The sequence below is a fragment of the Pelodiscus sinensis genome, chromosome 5 (assembly GCF_049634645.1).
Source record: "Pelodiscus sinensis isolate JC-2024 chromosome 5, ASM4963464v1, whole genome shotgun sequence".
In the NCBI taxonomy this organism is placed as follows: domain Eukaryota; kingdom Metazoa; phylum Chordata; order Testudines; family Trionychidae; genus Pelodiscus; species Pelodiscus sinensis.
In genome coordinates, this window is record NC_134715.1 from 27,716,683 (window position 1) to 27,733,482 (window position 16,800).

At 46.0% G+C, this 16,800-nt stretch overlaps 1 protein-coding gene across 3 annotated transcripts in view; it reads right to left on the bottom strand.

Moving 5' to 3' along the window:
* The window catches only part of DKK2 (dickkopf Wnt signaling pathway inhibitor 2), a 76,239-nt gene that overhangs the window by 16,824 nt on the left and 42,615 nt on the right, over positions 1-16,800 (bottom strand). The window lies entirely within an intron of this gene.

The following is a 16,800-nucleotide window of genomic DNA, read 5'->3' on the forward strand; positions in this document are numbered from 1 at the left end:
TCATCTCAGGTCAAGGCATGGCAACGCTGAGACTGAAGAGGAACCACTGCAAGTACCCGTGATCGGAGTCCCTTTCGAGAGGGTGGCTCTGGACTTAGTAGGGCCCCTGAAGAAGACTTAGGCAGGGTACCAATATATCATGGTAGTAGTAGACTATGCAACAAGGCAGCCCAAGGCCGTACCTGTAAGGAATACTACTGCCCCCACATTGGCAGCAGAATTAGTAAAAAGATTCTCTCGAGTTGGAATTCCCAAAGAGATATTAACAGACCAAGACACAAACGTGACCTCTCGCCTGATGGGGGAACTCTGTCGGCTGTTACAAATCAAAATGCTAAAAACGTCTGTCTACCATCCTTAGAAGATGGATTAGCAGAGAGGTTTAACTGCACGCTGAAGAGTATGTTAAGAAAATTTGTGGAGGACAACCCTAGGGAATGGGACCGATTGCTACCCGCCCTCTTATTTGCGGTATAGGAAGTGCCCCAAGCCTCCACAGGATTTTCCTCCTTTGAACTGCTGTACGGGCAACAACCCCGGGGAATACTGGACATTATTAAAGAGCACTGAGAGAAGCAGGAAACGAGGGTCCAAGGCACAGTGCTATATATATTGGATCTATGGGAAAGATTACAGACCCTAGGTGAGTTTGCCCGGGCCAATCTAGTGTCAGCCCAAGAGAGACAGGCAGGGTAATATGATAGGAAGGCCAAGGTGTGACGTTTTAAGCCAGGAGACAGAGTACTGCTCCAATTACCAACCCAGGAATCTAAATTGCTCACCAAATGGCAAGGTCCGTTTGAAATAATAAGGCGGGTAAGGGAAGTCGATTATGAAATATGCATGCCGGGGGGGGGGGGGGGGGGTGCAAGGAAACAAAGATCTATCACGTAACCTCCTAAAAGCCTGGAAGGAGAGGGAGGGCCTATTAGTGGACCTGAGGCCGTTAGAACTAGACCTAGGACTGGGAGGGGGACAGGAGAATGTCATTCTTGCCCTGAAGGTCAGAAAGGAGCTGACACCGAACCAACAAGCCAAGTTGTGCGACCTGTTACAAGGATTCCCACAAGTCCTGAGTGACCAACCAGGCCATAGCACCATGGCGTATCATCATATCCCGACGGAACCCAGTAAGAATGTACAGGACCCAGTTCGACCTCTGCTGCGGAAAATGTGAGAGGTAGTGTGGGAAGAACTACAATGAATGTTGCGATGGGGCATAGTGAAAGAGTCATTTAGCGACTGGAGGAGCCCCATAGTGTTAGTCCCGAAGACGGATGGGTCGACTCGATTCTGCATCGACTTTCGCAAAATCAATGCCATATCTCGGTTCGACGCCTACCCGATGCCATGAGTAGACGATCCGTTAGACCGCCTGGGAAGAACACAATATATATCCACTATTGACTTAATGAAGGGATACTGGCAGATCCCCCTTACCCCAGAGTTCAGGGAAAAAACGGCGTTCTCAACACTGTTTGGGTTATACCAATTCGTAAGGATGCCCTTCAGACTGCAGGGCGCAGTTGCCACTTTTCACCGGCTATTGGACAAGGTGCTGTGGGATCATGGGCAGTGTGCTTATATAGATGATATAGTGATCTATAGCTTCCTGGCTCAAACACGTACGACGGTTAATAGCAGTTTTAAGCTTCCTGCGAGAGGCTGGCCTCATGGCTAATCCCAGTAAATGCCGATTTGGGGAACATGAGGTCACCTATCTGGGGTATACCGTAGGCAGGGGATGGCTAAAACCATTGGCCGACAAGGTAGGGGCTTTAAAAGATAACCCCCGGCCTACAAGCAAGAAACAGGTGCATCAGTTTTTAGGGCTCGCTGGCTATTATAGGCATTTCGTGCCCCATTTCGGAATGCTGGCGGTGCCATTGACCAACCTACCCAGGGGTTCCCTACCCAAAAAGGTAAGCTGGAGCACGGACTGTGACTGGGCCTTTTGGGAGTTGAAAGATTGTTTAACCCACGCCCCTGTCCTGGCATAACCAGACTTCACAAGACCCTTCATCCTACAAACAGACGCCTTGGAGCTCAGATTGGGGGCCATGCTGTCACAGGAAAGGGAGGGGGAGGAACATCCGATAGTGTGTATTAGCTGCAAGCTATTTCCCAGGGAACTTAAATATTCTACAATAGAAAAGAAAGCCCTAGCAGTGAAATGGGCCATTGATACACTGCTGTATTATCTTCTAGAGAACTCATTCCAGGCGGTCACCGACAATGCCCAGTTGAGGTGGATACAAACAATGAAGGACTCAAACAGTCACATTATGCGATGGTACTTGGCCTTACAGCCGTACTTTTTTGAAGTGGCTCACCGGTCCAGTAGGGATCATGGGAATGCAGACTTCTTCTCTAGGCTGGAACACCCTGCAGAGGAAGGAGGACCTGGGAGAGGGTAGAACCTAAGGGGGAAGGAGTGTGACGGGGCGCTATGGCCCCACACTTTAAAACCCCCCGCGCCCGCCCTGTATGGGGAACGGCGAACTGGAGCACGCACATGCACAGCGTGCTCAGATGCTGCCAAACAGCTGGGGAGGGGGGAGGATGTCACATGACATCATGTCCTGGGCATGGTAAATTCGCAGGCGGGAGTTCGGGGGGGGGGGAGGGGAATGGCACGTAGGGAGATGTGGTGAGTGGGACGAGACGTAAGGAGGCGGGGTTAGGAGTGGAGCCTTGGGATGGAGGCACCAGGAGGGAGAGGCAAGACGCCTAGCCCGAGCGTGGGTGCTTTAAAAGGGAGGCGAACAACTGTTGCAGGTGAACCTTAGGTAAGGGGGAGAGGGAGCAGCCCAGGGCAGGTCAGTTGGAAAGCCTGGTGTGTTTCGGCGGGAAGCCTCGCCAGCCAGACTGGACCCAGATAGGTCTATGTCCTTAGGGCTCTGGGCTGGGGTCCCTGAGTGAAGGCGGTCCCGGACCCCCCTCTCCCCATCACCACAGACGGCATTGTCAGTTGACTCCCTGAATGGAGTAGGCTGATCCCAGGGGAAGACTGAGGACAGCCATGAAAACTGTAAAGACACTTGCGCAGGTGAAAACACAGGACTGTGGGGGGGGGGGGGGGAAGGGGCAACCGCGGCCACAGGGTGGCGAGAACATGTTATACATGGCATTCAGGTGGATCACTCCTCAAAGATTAACCTGTTTCAGCCATGCCATGGAGAGGCATAAATGTCAAATGTATAAAGAGACCTCCTGAAACAGTGATTTTGCTCCATTCATAATGCTAAGGGCTGTGAATGAGTTGTGGAAAATCACAAAAGGGTCAAGACAAAAAAACATCAAAAGTGGATTGTTTTTAATTTTGGTAACAGCTGAAGAATTCTGGATGAAAGCACCTGGACATATTTATGGTAAAACTATTATTTTCCCACTTTTTGTACAAGCTGTGACAGGAAGATAGTGGAAATCCAAATAGGCTATGTGGGCTCTCTCACCATTTGCTGCTTCCTCTGAGGGTAGTAAGCAGAAGACCACTTGAAGATCCTCATGAAAACTGTATGAGGCTGGCTGAAGTGGCCAGAGTGGGGTGAGAGCATTCTCATTGCTGTGGAGTAACTATCGCTAATAGCCATGCTTAATTTTTGTCATGGCTGAGTCTGGTACTTCTAGGCTTGGACGTTCATAGCCCTGGTATCTCTGGTTTGCTGTGTCAGTTATGAAAGTAAAAAAATTGTGTGAGCCCTTAATTCATTTCAAATTAAGCACTGGCTAGCAGGGTGGGGTTGTGTGGGAAATGGGATGGGGTGGGAAATGATTATGTACTACTTTCCTTAGAGTTGCCTGCTTTCTGAGTCCACAACATCTGTGGGTGAGAGAGGAGCTTGTCACAACTCTTCAATGATAGTGCAGCTTTGTCGTGTTCTGCCAATTCAAAAATGTCACATAAGCACAGATGCTGGTGAACAATGCCATCGCTGGCGCTTCTGCTAAAGCTGAGCTGGTGTGCAAGCAGACAGGCAATCAGCTCCTCTGGTGTGGAAATCATGACTTGCTCTCAGACATTTGCAAAAAAGAAAATGAGGCTAATTCCTCTGAGAAAATCATTGGCTGCGAATCCTTTTTTCAACTCTCATTTTCTTCCTTAATTTGATAGTGCGAGAAAGAGAGAAGCTCCGGGTTCAGTGTGAGTCTGGTCTAGCCAGGAATTCTTTGCATGTTAATCTTGGCTGTGAAACTGGCCATTCCTGCTCCCACTGAAGCAGAACTCCCACTGACTTCAGTGGAAGCTAGATTGGGCCCTTGATGCGTAGTCACAAGCTCAGCCACGTAGCCTCTCTTCCATCCCCAGTTTGTAAAATGGTGTGTGGCGAGGATTCAGAGATGGGCCACATCCAGTCTCGGATTTTGCTGGGAGAAGCAAGCCCCCTTCAGCCAAGGGAGGCTGAGTGCAGTAGGCCACAAAGTGGGGCACTGACTCACATTCTTTTCCTGCACCAATAACCCCCTTAACTTTTCAGCTTGCAGCTGTTAATAACTTGAAGCTGGCAGAACAGCCAACACACATAGGGCCAGATTGTGTAGGTTGGTGTATCCCTGAATGAGGGCAGGTGCTGCCCCACCCCATGAGTAACCCCATTAGCCTTGTGCCTCACAGACACCCATCTGAGTCACAGTTTGCTCCCAGCTCCCCACCCCATTGCTGTGCCAGAATATTCCAATCTTCCCTCCCCTGGCCCTCCATGCTAGCTCAGCTGTGTTGGATAGTGTGCTGAGCAGGTGGAGCCAAGACTTTCCACTTTCTTCAGCCCTCCCCACCTACTCCCTGCCCATCTGTTCTGGGTGAAGGGACAGGGAACGAGGCTGCAGGTCCCCGTAGCCCAGGGGTGTCAAACCTTTTGGGGGTTTGATGGGTCAGGGGCTGCTGACCCACAGAAAAATCAGTTGGGGGCTGCACACAAGTGACATGACATGGCCCCTGACTGACACAGCCGCTGACTGAGAAGGAGAAAGACATTCTCCTCACACACCGTAGCCTGGGGTGCCCAGACTAGTAGGTGAAGCAGGGAGGGTGGAGCACCACTGTGGGCTTTCCAATGCTGGAGGTCCCTGAGTCTCGGGGGCCGGATCCAGGTAAGCCAAGGAGTGCACCTGGCCCCCATGCCTTAGGTTTCCCACTCCTGATGTAGCCCATGTAGGTGAATACGTGGGTTCTTATCCCCTTACTCTCTTTCATGGGTGCGTAGTAACTGGATGCTAGCTTGATCTGCTATCTAGGATTTCTTTTAAGATAAAAAGACTTAAAAATTAAAAAAAAACAGCAACTGTGTTGCATGGCAGCTGTGAACTGTCTGCACCCTCCAATTCCCTGCACTGCAATTTATCACTTAGTTCTGGAGAGAAGTACACACTCTACACACAAACCAGTTTAAGAGCTAGCAAGATATAATATTTCTCCATTGGCCTATTTTGGAGGGGGCCTCATTCTGTCAGACAATGTGGTCATCATACAAGACAACATTTGTTTCCATCACACTCGTACACTTTTATCTCCTTCCTCCCGTCAGTTTTCTGCTTTCCCTGCTCATTGCCATGGCCTTAGTGCAGAAGGCAAGGCCCAAGTGTCATTCAAGCAAACTGTCTGTGTAACTGGCCTAACACAACCGGTTGGATTGCCCCTGTTCTCAAGTCTTCCTCATTGACAGGTACAAAATTTGATCTTGTTGCATCTTTAATAGCGCAGGAAAAAATCCTAAAAATCTAATTATTCCTGGTGGTTTTCCCCTACTCCAACTGCTGTGGTATCATACTGATTTCAAATGACACACCATTGCAACTCCATACCAGAGTATTAAGTAGCAGCAGCAACGGGCTCTTTCCTGGATTCAATCTTAACAAGAAATAGTGAGTTGAAAGGCAGGAGGGGCTAGTTTATGGTACCTGGACCAGAAACAAGTATGTACAGGCAGTCGCCGGGTTACGTACAAGATAGGGACTGTAGGTTTGTTCTTAAGTTGAATCTGTATGTAAGTCGGAACTGGCGTCCAGATTCAGCCGCTGCTGAAACTGACCGCCAGTTCTGACTTACATACAGATTCAACTTAAGAACCCCAAGCGTCCCCAAGTCAGCTGCTGCTGAAACTGATCAGCGGCAGATTCCAGGAAGCCTGGGGCAGAGCAACTCTGCCTCGGGCTTCCTGTAGTCAGCGCTGGTCAGTTTCAGCAGCGGCTGTCTTGGGGACGCCTGGGGCAGAGCAGCTGGGATGCTGCTGGGTTGCTCCAGTAGCACAGCTCCTCGGCATTACTGGACCAATCCAGCAGCACCCCAGCTGCTCTGCCCCAGGCGTCCTGATTCAGCCACTGCTGAAACTGACCAGCAGCGGCTGAATCAGGACCTGGGGCAGAGCAGCTGGGGTGCTGCCGGGTTAGTCCAGTAGTGCCCAGAGCGGCGCTGCAGGACCAATCGGCAGCGCCCCAGCTGCTCTGCCCCAGGGTCCAAAACAAAAGCCTGGTCTGCTGGGGGGGGGGGGGGCACACTAGCTGCGCCCCCCCCCCAGCAGACCAGGGACACGGGGAGCAGAGCCGCAGCGGCAGCAGGGTGCCGCGCCTCTGAGGCTTTGCTCTGGCAAAGCCTCAGAGGCGCGGGACCCCGCCGCGACTGCGGCTTCAGTCCCGGTGCCTGTGGTCTGCTGGGGACGGTCCCCAGCAGACCACAGGCACCGGGACTGAAGCCGCAGCCGTGGCGGGGTGCCGCGCCTCTGAGGCTTTGCTCTGGCAAAGCCTCAGAAGCGCGGGAACCCGCCCGGTGCCCCTGGTCTGCTGGAGACGGTCTCCAGCAGACCAGGGGCACCGGAGCAGCTTACGAACGGGGCTTTCTCGCCCCGGAGCTCGCAGGTAGCAATCCGCCACCTCGACCTCCGGGGCGAGAAAGCCCTGTTCGTAAGTGCGGATCCGACATAAGTCGGATCCGCGTAAGTCGGGGACTGCCTGTACCAGTAACTCAGGGTATGTCTACACTACCACCCTGGTTTGAACTAGGGTGGTTAATGTAGGCAACCGAAGTTGCAAATGAAGCCCAGGATTTGAATTTCCTGGGCTTCATTTGGATCTTGCTGGGAGCCGCCATTTTTAAAGCCCCGGTAGTTCGGACTCCGTGCCTGCGGCTACACGCGGCACAGAGTAGGTAGTTCGGATTAGGCTTCCTATTCCGAACTACCGTTACTCCTCATGGAACAAGGTGTACCGGTAGTTCGGAATAGGAAGCCTAATCCTAACTATCTTTTCCGTGCCACGTGTAGCCGCGGGCACGGAGTCTAAACTAGCGGGGCTTTAAAAATGGCGGCACCCGGCAAGATGCAAATGAAGCCCGGGAAATTCAAATCCCGGGCTTCATTTGCAACTTCGGTTGCCTACATTAACCACCCTAGTTCAAACTAGGGTGGTAGTGTAGACATACCCTCACTGATTACATGGACTGCAGATTGCCTGCCTCTCTCTCTCTGTTATTTATGTGAATGTTTCTGTTGTCGTATGGCAATACCTCACTGTAAAACTAGCAGTATTAGTATCCTTAAAGACATTTTCATTAGAGATAATTATATCTGAGTAAATGTACTGGAGTTTTCAAATTATTCTCTGCATTCACAAAATTAATTCAACCCATATTTCACCTGTAACAAACTATTAAGCTTAGATTTGGCCTTTAGCAAAAGACTGTGAATAAACTGCCATGACACATAACTAGCCTCATCAGGCATTGTATCTCAGAGGCAGCACTCTGGCTATGTCTAGACTGCAAGCCTCTTTCGAAAGAGGCTCTTTCGAAAGATACTTTCGAAAGAGCCTCTTTCGAAAGAGAGCGTCTAGACTGCATGCGGAACTTTCGAAATAGCAAGCCGCTTTTTCGAAAGAAAGCACCCAGTGAGTCTGGATGCTCTCTTTCGAAGAAGCCCTATTTACATTCAAGAACACCTTCTTTCGAAATAAGCACTTTCGAAAGAAGGCGTTCTTCCTCGTGAAATGAGGTTTACCTCCATCGAAAGAAAAGCCGTGTTCTTTCGATTTAATTTCGAAAGAACGTGGCTGCAGTCTAGACGCAGGTGAAGTTTTTTCGGAAAAAGGCTACTTTTCCCGAAAAAACCCCTGAGTCTGGACACAGCCTCTGAGGCAAAATTCCCCCCAACCCTGCTTCCACTTTGCCCCAAGGAGTAGTCTTTACTTCCGTCTTATTTTGATAGCAAATAATGGCACCTTTCTATACTGGCTGATGTATGGGGAGTTGGAGCCAAGTCTCCACTAATTCCACATCCTTCCTCACTCATCTTCTTCAGGGAGAGCTGTGCCCCACCTTGTCTTCATACACCAGACTCCAGTGTACAGGTAACCCACATACAGGTGCAAGTGTTCTTACTCCTTGCCCTCCTCCATGTGGATGCACAGTTGAGTCACATTCTAGTCTTTATTTTTTATGGTTAATTAAAAACAAAACCTCAAATGCCTATGCTTTCTTTTGGCTAAAAAGAAGCTTGTGCGAACTGGTGCATCCCAGATAGCATCTTTATCCTTATTCTTTCCCCCTTTTTTGCTCTTCTTTTCACTGCCTATTCTAAGCAGAATATGAGCAAAACAATGTTTGGATTGGAGTTGAACTTTCAAGAGCATAAATTTATCCATCTCTAAAGATAATTTTAACAAACTAACAAAGTGCAGGTTATGTATGCAGATGTTGCACTAGATCTTTATCTCTGGAGAACAGGGTTAAAAGCTTGATTAGGCCACAAGTGAAAATGAGTTTGGTGATCTCAGCTTAATCCCTGGTGGACATTTGTCCATATTACGGGACACCAGAGTATCTGATAGAGTACAGTCATTTCCTGTTCTATGTCTAGGGAAAAATCAAATTCCCACCATGTTTGTGAATGGGAATCACCATAGCTGTTTAATTATTATTAGCATTAAATGATACTTAGATGACTGTATCTACATGTATGGGTGAATAGCTTCCTAATAATATGATCATAAATAAGGGGAAAATTGCTCCAAACTGGGGGCATCACATGAAACACTAGAACTTTTCAAAAAAGATTTAAATTTCATGAAACTTATTGAGTTATGTAAAATCTTCCTCCCCTTAATTTAAAGCTATGTATTTCCTCAAAAAAAAATTAACTTTCCAAACCATGTATTTCTTACTATATGAAAATCCATGTTAAACAGAAAATAGTTTGAGAGGAATTCTCAGCTTGGTTCTAGGACTATCATGAAAATAAAATGTTAAAAACACGCAGCAGTCCAGACTTCATGCTTTGCGAGAGCCAAATAAAACTCGCAACTTAAAGTTTTGAGCTCTCTAGAGCCCATTAACTATCCAATGGATTCTGAATTGGACAAACCAGTTCTTATCAAATGCTATGGGCAAGTCGATGGGAGTTATAGTAGGAGCAATAAGCAATGCCTTTCAGGTGAGCTATTGGAGGCACTGTGTCTCAGTGAGATCTCAGGAACAAGAAGGGATGGTAGCAATTACACTACCAAGAACTGGATGCAGTGTACATCCACTGTACTGAGGGACAGCCGCTGTGGCCAGTCCCTGCTTCATTTTGGAGGAATGGGCTCCTAGCGCTTCTCCCTTTGCACACCTACTCATTTTCTGGTCCTAGATTAGATATCATGTGTCAACTGACATGTTAGGGTTTGGATTACATGTCTTCCCAGAGGAGTGAAAGAATATACAGACCCTCCCTACATAACTATCTGAACCTTTGAGCAATATTCCAAGCATAAGGAGCAGTCAGAATGACCCAACCTTTATTGGCTTTGGCTCACCCAGAGTAACTTGCATTGACTGATGAACTAGCAGCAGCAACAGCATCATAATGTAGGGTGCCAAAGTAACATTAAGTAATTTTTTGAAAGCAGCCATACACAACAAAATCAGTTGTGACATGAAGTCTTTATCTCTTGATTTGATGTCATTTTTGAAGGCCCCGCCAAAGTCTTCTTGAAAGATAATTTGTTAATATGTACTTTGTTCCACAACCACCCTTTTCAACAGTCTGTGTTTATCCTTTTATCTTCTTTCTTCCCACCCATTTTCTGCTGGCTTTACTTTTCAATTTTGTCTCTAATTGGCTATTTATCATCTGCTCCAGAGTAAGCTCTTTCTGGCTTTTTGATCAGCACGTTCTCTGTGATGGATGAGCAGTCGGGTGCCAAAAAAAATTTCCATACATGTTCTATTAACGCTGGAAGTATGCATTTTTATTCATTTAAGAATACTATCCAGATGGAAACAGTTAGCAGATCCTTTGATACACAAAGCACCAAGAATTAAATCTCAGGTAGATACTCACACATTATGGTCAGGAGTTTATTAATATAGACGAGAATGGAAAAGCAGTGACTGTTTCAGTACATCTCATGTTGCTTCTTCACCCCATTCCCTATCACTCAATATTCCGATCCCACTCTAGAATTAAGGGTGAGTTTCTGAAAAATCTTTATCCCCACTGTAGAGATCAAAATTGGGGGAGGGCACAGGGAGAGGGAAATTTCTAACCTTTGCATATATTATCCCCCTCTTTTTTAAAAAAGTCAAAATTGGAAATTTCTATGAAAACTTTGAAATTTGGAACATTTTTGACCAGCTCTTACTCCCGTGTCAGAGTCTGACTGAGGTGAATATATAACAGAGTGAAATCATTGCCACTTATCTTTTAGATGGTTTTCTGGAAGTGTGGTGTCATAGCCCTGAATGACTTTAAGCAGGGAAGGCGACAGAGTTTGCTGGACTCTGAGCAATTTTGGGGGGCTTAACTCTGGCCCCCCTCCCTGAAGGGCTAGGACCTCAGGTGGAAGAGGTAGGGTAGGGACCAGTGTTCCCTCTAATATTTTCTATATTTGGGCGGTTGAATTTTCTTTTGGGAAGGTTGAATTTTCTTATCTACACCACCAATATTGAGGTAGTATGTCTGTGCGCATCACCAATACAAACATAACACGCATTTTATATATATATACATACATACACACACACACACACACACACACACACATATATATACCATATACATTTTAAGCAGTCCATACATGTGGAATAAAATATATTAAAACAAGACATCTGTGTCTAGTTGCTGTAAGGTACCCTTAGTAGTGACTACAAAGGTGCTGTACAAAGGTAGGGAATTAGCTTTCTTCCACTGGAGGAAGAATAGAAGCCCTAGAACAAATTAACACGTGGCTTCAGGGTTTCTAGACATTTGCATGTTTCAAAGAGCTTGCAAATATGGTTTCATCCTTCAAAACAATGAGCATCACACTTTCTACTTCTGACACATAAAAGCCAGAACTTGACCAGTGAGCAAAGATCTGGCTTTAAAAAATACAATTTGTCATGTATTAATTAGTAACACAGGATTTTAAAAAATGATGTTCAGAATTTAGATATCTGCAATGCTCCAAAAAATTATGTTAAAAGAATTAAAAAACAATGAATAATCCTGTTGCACCTGAGAACTAGTCATTGTTTTTTAATATTTTTTCAGTTACAGAGTAACATAGCTACCCCCTGTGAAACTGTTCAAAGAATATTTTCTTTCTTATCTTAAGCTATTAACACCTAGATGCAAACTTTGTTTGAAATGTAATAATGCAAATGTCCTCTTAGGCGTGTGCGTGCGCGCGCGCACACACACACACACACACACACACACACACACACACACACACACACACAGGCTTTCCATCCCCTCCAAACCAGCCTAACAGAGAAGACTGCAGTGAGTCAGACACCCCAAACAAACTGCCTCCTGCCTCTACCTCACTGCACAGATGCAAGCACTCAATCACTCCCTCTTTCCCCCACCTAAACCATGCAGCCCTTTACCTACCCCTTCCCAGCTCAGGATGGTTGATGAGACTGCTGAGTTTCTGCCACTGCCCAGCGCGCTTACTGTCTCTCTCACTCTCTCTCCTCTCTGTGGGTATGTCTTTTGCATAAGCGGGGAGCCGCCATTTTTAAATCCCCGCTGGTTCGAACCCCGTGCAGCGTGGCTACACGGGGCTCGAACTAGGTAGTTCGGACTAGGCTTCCTATTCCGAACTACCGGTACACCTCGGAGGAAGCCTAGTCCGAACTACCTAGTTCGAGCCCCGTGTAGCTGCACTGCACGGGGTTCGAACCTGCGGGGATTTAAAAATGGCGGCTCCCCACTTATGCAAATGAAGCCCGGGAAATTCAAATCCCGGGCTTCATTTGCAAGTGCGGTATGCCTACATTACCCTCCTAGTTCGAACTAGGAGGGTAGTGTAGACATACCCTGTGTCTCTTTTCCCCAAGCCCATTAATTACTCCCTCTCTCCTCCCAGTCACTCATTCCCTGCTTATCTCAGCTGGCTGATTGTCTTCTGTTTCAATCACACGACAGGAAGTGGTTAGCTGAGGCCACGGCCCCGCCAATCAGCTGATCTCCCTGCCTGCCAGGAGAGCTTTGAACCTCTGCACAGGGCTCAGAACATAGCTGCATGGCCGCTCAGCCATGCATCTTAGTGGGAGCTTTGCTAGGGTCTAGCCTCCCATAGCCAGCCCTCAGCACTGCCCAGACCACACTGTATGGAGCTCCGGTGGTGATTTAAGGGACTCCGGGTGCCCAAGCCCCAGGGCCTTTTACATTTCTGGGTTCTGGGACAACTGCCCTCTTTGTCTCCCCTCCGCCTCCATTGGCAGTTCTGACCTTGAGTATAATTTGCAATGACATCTTCAGTCTGGAGATACCCCCCTTGTGAATGATTAATAAGAGAGTGGCACTTGTGCCAGCCCTAAATAGATCTGCATTTCTTGTGGTTTTTAATTTACTCTCTCCAAATGGACAATAGAAATGGTCCCAAGCTACAAAGGTTGGATCCTGGTCAGAACTTTCCTGAAGTGAGAAGGTATTCTGACCTGAGGTTTTGGTCTGGCCCCATCTTTACACAATAGCTATCAGTAGCTCTCGCCAGGAGAACTTAAAATGCACCAAGCACATGGAAATAAAAAGAGTTAATATCCTTTCTCTGTGGGTTCAAGCTGCTGCTCAAGAAATACCCCTACTGTGTACTAAGTCCACAAAATATAGAGAAAGCAATGAATTAATAGAGTGAAGTCCTGGCCCCACTGAAGTCAACTTCCACTGATTTCAATGAAACCAGGATTTCACCTACAGAGAATGCTGCTTGGGTTATAAAATTGTGTTCAAGTCCCTACATGCTCAGCAATTCCATATCAGTGAACTTGGCTATGGAACCCACCGTTTTCCTACTAATTGCTACAGAATGTATTTAAAAAATTCATGTTTCTAGCCCTCATGTTTTGCAAATATAACCTTGCAGATGTGAACTGAGTGTCAAACTGAGGAACCAGAAATAATAGCCTTGAGAGACATGAACTTTTCTATTTATCTCAATCGATAATCAGCTCTGAAACATAAAGGTGTCCATATTTGGCAGCATTGTTATTTCATTCCTTGCTGAACATTTTAGCAGTAACTGCCAGCTAATGTGCTTATACCACATTCCCAAACTCTTTTCCCAGTGTCTAAGGCCATGGCTGCCACCACCACAAGCTCCCAAAACCTTCACTTTCTTTGTTAAATTACAATGCAAAATCTAATATGTGACATCTGTACTATTCTATGTATTGTATATTAGCAGGGATGGAATTTCATATACCCAGCTTAAAAGCACAGAGACCTATAAAAAACTGAACTTACTGGGCAGCCCAAATCAGTTTGATTTTAATAACTAAGTAAATAACAGGGCACTTGCACAGATTGTATTAATCATTTTCATCACTTGGATGATTAAAAATGCCCACTTTTTACATTTAAAGGAAGATATCACAGTTGCATGAGAGCTCTGCAGAATTCAGGATCTAGACATGGATGGGGACTTATGTTAAAACAGATCCCATTTCTGCAATCCTTACAGGTGACTCACTGTTGGTCAGTATGAATAAGGATTGCAGAATGGGACTCAATTAAGTCACTAATGCAACTCTGGGCTTTCATCTTTATTACTACACTGGGAAGTATAATATTGGGGCCCAATGCAGCAATTCTTATTTATGGATAGTCTCATTGACATCAAACAGGACTACCTGCATGAAGGACTATATGTAAGTATGAGTTGAAGGTAGAGACCCTTGAAATGCCACATGCTGGTACAGCCTGGGTCTCTAGTTGGCTGATTTATCTCTAACAGTAAATCCATGTCACAGTACTACACCTTTAAGGACAAGAATCAATCTCTGCTTGGGGGAAGCCAATGAATACTGAAGGGGCATCATGCCAAATAGCATGCACCCTTTACAATAACACAAAAAATCATGATGATGGTGTTGTATGAGTAAGCTGGAGCTGCCTGTACTATTTCAGCCTGAGGTAAATAATATAGCTCTTAATTTTTCAGCAATGTACACTTTTTATTTTTTTTCTTTTAAATTGTTCTTATTTTGTTTTTCACAAACAAGAAAATATAAATAATACAGCAAGGCAAAAATATGACTAAAACAAGGTGAACACCAACATATTTGAAACAAAATACAGGACTATGTAGCACTTTAAAGACTAACAAGATGGTTTATTAGATGATGAGCTTTCGTGGGCCAGACCCACTTCCTCAGATCGTGGGTCTGGCCCACGAAAGTTCATCATCTAATAAACCATCTTGTTAGTCTTTAGAGTGCTACATAAGTCCTGTATTTTGTTTCAGGCACACCAGACTAACACGGCTACATTTCTATCACTAACATATTTGTATGGCATATTGCAGGCAACCGTGCACTGATTCTGAGCTGCACTTCTCTGGCAATAACTTCTTCTCCCTCACACTTTAAGGCATGTCCTGGCATCTCCAAACACTAGAATCTAAAGGAGAAGGGATGGACAAGTCCTACATGGTCAAACAGGGCCAACAGATCTGGATGCTTTCTGGCTTTAATGGCATAGGAATGGTCAAAAAGGTCCAGAATGCAAACCTGACCTAGAGTCTGTAACTCCAGAATTGCATGTCACTGTGTGTGCAGTATAGGTAAATGCACCTCCAAAAATATGTTAAGGAGAGAGGGAAAACAGATGCATCTGAGGAGCCAATCAAGCTATCTGTTCAAACCCACTGGCTGTTGATGAGCAAGTACACAGAAAACTGTCCTTGTTCACAACAGTGACACTGCTGTACCTATAGTATGACAACTCACCCTTAACCTCAGGTTCTGTTTCTGATATTTCTCTTTATTCTCTTCCCTGCCATATTTTACAGTATACATTTGATCCATTTTTATAACCCATCTGAAAACAAATAATTGATTTATTTAGTTAAGGAATCTCTTCTATGTTTCTGGATGTCCTGAATGCTTATCAACATAAGTAATTACAATGTTTAATCCCCTATGCTTAGCAAAACATCAGTGTGTGAGCAGTTTCTTTATGGTCTCATTTGGAATAAATATAATAGAAGATTTGTTGTTGTTTTTACTGTGACAGGGCAGGTTAAAGGGCTTGATGGAAGGGGAGAGAGGCAACTCTAAAATAAAATAAATAATAAATTCAATTAATAAATTAAATAAAACCAAAAACAGCCCTAGCCAATCAGGAGCTGCTGAGGCAGGGCATCTATAAATCAATTAAGAGCCAGGTGAGCTGATTTCAGGCTGTCACGGACCTCTCTAGAAAACTTCCCTGGAGGGGAACTAACAATTGATAAGGAGAATGCGAGGAGCTGAGCAGAACAACATCAGCACTGCCAACAGCTGCAGGGGAGGGTGAGGAGCTACAAAGGAGTGTTTGGAGGCTCCCTTCCCTCCACCCCCAGGTGGCCAAAAACTTCAGCTGGTAGCTGAGGAGGACTGTTTACTCAGCCCCGACTGGCATCGGCCCCAACACCCTTTTTCTTGGCATTTGGCCTTCTGTCCCTTTGCAAAACAAAGGCAAGTGGGACTCGTATCGTGGCCCCTAAACTGCAGGATAGTGGGCAGAACAGGGGTCTGAGATTCAGGAGTGGGACTGACCCTGCCACATTACATAATGACATCTTATAGTGGGTGGCCTAGTTGTTAGTTCCATTATTATATTTTTCTACCTCTGAAACTAAGACAAATGAAGCAACCTGATACTACTGCTTTTAGCTCATGCAAGTCTTCTATAATGAAACTTCTCATCTCTAATGCTACCTAAAGCCTACAAGAATCAGGAAATATGGCACCCTCTTCTTGACAGCTTCTCTTCTGCAAGTGTCAGATTCTCTAGGACATCATCTTCATTAGTAAACATTTAGTGCAATTTTTTCCACACGTAGGTGCCTAAAGTTAGACACCTGCAGTAAATATGGATTACTCCTATTAGTAATTGCCTACCATTAGGGGTGGTACATGCACAAAAAGACAATCTCTGCCCCAAAACAGTTTATAATGGAATAGCCAAGGAAGTAGTATTAACAGAGTTCCCTCTAAACTGAGCACTTTGGTGGCTGCCCAAGAGAGATTCAGGTGCTACCCTGCTGACTGGCAGAGCACCCACACCCAGCAGCATGTGTTTATATTGGTGGTGCACATGTGCACATGCCTTAGTGCGCATAACAAAATTTATTTCACACACAGATGGAAATCTTTGAGGGAACATTGATTATTAGTACTCATTTTACAGAGAAATGAGTTTCCCAAGATCATGTAGGTAGCCTGCTGCAGAACAGAGCTGCAGGGATCCCAGACAGCAGTGAAGCCCTCAGCAGCTGGGGCCCTGGGACTAACAGAGGTAGCAGGGCCCGTAGCCAGGTCCTCAGAGGCAGTGGGGCCCCAGAACGTGAGCCGGTGGC